A 2,421-nucleotide genomic window follows, 5' to 3' on the forward strand; every position below is an offset into this window, starting at 1 on the left:
CCTCAGGGGTCACAGTGGAGTAGTCTGCTAACTGTAGCACGGTTGTGTTCTTCCTAATGGATCCCTAAAGGTTGAGTTTGAGCATTGCGTCCTTTGTCATCACATTAATGGTAGCTCCCAGATCAATCAAGGTGTGCGGGATCATGGTTCCATTGATGTGGACATCAACTACTGGTATTCCAGGGTCTAGATATTTTGGACAGATTACCTGCCCCAACATCAGGTCGGACACTTGCCTTATGACATTGATGGTTGGGGCATCTCTCTTATGCCTTCCTGGATGCCTAAAACACTTCTGTTTGATCAACCTATTGTAGATAGGCACATATTTTATGGCTTGGAGAAGTGGTATCTTCACACATAAATGTTTCAATTCTCTCAAGAGTTCAGTCTCTTCGAGGGTAGGTTGGACTATTGCGGATAGTTTCTCAAGAATGGGTGGATTTTCTTTAGGTTCGCTTTCCTATTTATCTTCCTCAACCTCCCTGGGTGGAGGCTGGCTATCTGGAAGAAATTTCCCATATCGTAAGTTAATTTCCTGAATCTCCACAGCATAAGTCAGGCATGATGGCTCTCCATTGTACACTGCTAAGCATGTCTATTGTTCAGGTTTGGATTTGGTTGGGCAGGCAATTGGGGCAGCTTTGGTGGAGCAGGAGGTAACAGTTGTGGTTGGCCAGGTGGTGGAGGAAAAATAACAGGAGAAGGGTTGTATTGGGGCCTCCACCCCTGATGTAATGCATTCCAGTGAGGTTGTAGATAAGCATAGGATTGGAATGAATGGGTGGTTGGTTGGGCATGATATGGAGATGTTAAGGACCAAGGAGGAGGTTTGGACCAGGAAGGATGAGCAGGGGGGCCCCAAGAAGGTGTGGAAGTGACTTGGTTGGGGTTGTAGTATTCTTGATATGTCCCTTGCATCCCCTGTTGGTATGGTCTAGGTCCACGCGGCATTCTTTGGTTTACGTAATAGAGTTGTTTAGTGACTCCCTCAGCCCCTTGATATACATCTTTAGGTCTGGGTAAGGAAGGGCACTTAGCTGTAGAATGATTTTCCTCACAGACTAAACAAACCTCTATAGAGTTCAATGGCCATTCATTCTTAGGATGCCTCCTGGTGCATCTAGGACAGAAAATGGCCAAAGCCCTCTCTACTTCCTCTTGTTTCCTTTTGATATGAAAGGTATCCATTTGCATGGCAAGAGTCTGTAGCATCTCACTCTTGAAGTCTTCCAGCTTGTTTCCAATTTTTCCTTTAATGGATGAGATAGAGGAAGAGGTACTGGCTATGGGTTGACTCCCCCTACCTTTCTTTCTAGCTGCTCTAGAATGGTTTCTAAAAAGAGTTTTTATGTCCTCATAGGACAGTTGGTAGATGTCTCCCCCAGCCAGTAGATGGAGGGTGTCTAAAATATCTTCCCAAATTTCCCTAAGCAAGACCAACTTCAGAGACTCAGGTTCAAGTGTACACCTAAACATTTTGTAACTGAACTAGAACCTCTCTTCATAGTCCTCCAGGGACTCATCACTTCCTATGGTCATTTGGAAAATTTCTTCTTTATATATTTTGACCTACAATAGTCTCGATACTTGTTGTTAAAGGCTTGTTGCATCTGAGCCCAAGTTGTGATGGTATTGCCAGGTAATCCCGTGAACTAGTGTAAGACTGCATCCTTGAGAGTAGAAGGAAACAGTTTCAACTTTTGTTCATCTTCTACGTAGTCATAAGTTTGACAAATAACAACACACTCAAACAAAAAGGTGTCAGGATCTTCTGTAGTCAGGCCATGGAAATGAGGTAGGGCGGAAGGGTTTATATTCTTCATTTTGGTGTCCCCATTGGTCTCTCGAATGGGAAAGGTACCCTATATTCTTTCTCCATTCCCCCTAGCATTTCTATGTTCAACCATTGGCTCCAAAGGAATGTTTTCTTCTTCTTCTTCCCCTATAGGTTCTTCAAATATGTTGGGGTATTCACCTAAGAGTTCTTCTTGATCACATCCACCGAAGAAGAGAGAAGGTTGGCTGTGTGAAGCAGTAGGGGTGTTGTGCAAAAATTTTCCTGAATTATCTCTATTCCTGTGAGGCATGAAAGGAAATCTTTTTGGTTGGGTTTTGTTTCTTTTTCCCCACACTAATAGTACCTGCAAAACTGAAATTGATTGAATAAAACAATTTGCAACTAACTGAAATGACCTTGTTGAAATGAAATTTGCAGAATTAAAGAGGAAAGCAAGGAAATGTAGAACTGAAAGAAAGGAAGCGACTAATCTACTTTTACTGAAATGGAAATTGTAGAATTGGAAAGGAACGCAAAAGAAATGCAAAACAAAAAGAAGGAAAATGACTAATCTACTTTTGCTAAAATAAACTATTAGTAGAATGTTGCAATAGAAAATAGAAGAAAGCAATAATCGCAGA

The sequence above is a fragment of the Pinus tabuliformis genome, chromosome 5_1 (genome assembly GCF_031772625.1).
Source record: "Pinus tabuliformis cultivar Carrire ecotype Pingquan chromosome 5_1, CPIR1, whole genome shotgun sequence".
NCBI classification, from domain to species: Eukaryota; Viridiplantae; Streptophyta; class Pinopsida; order Pinales; family Pinaceae; genus Pinus; species Pinus tabuliformis.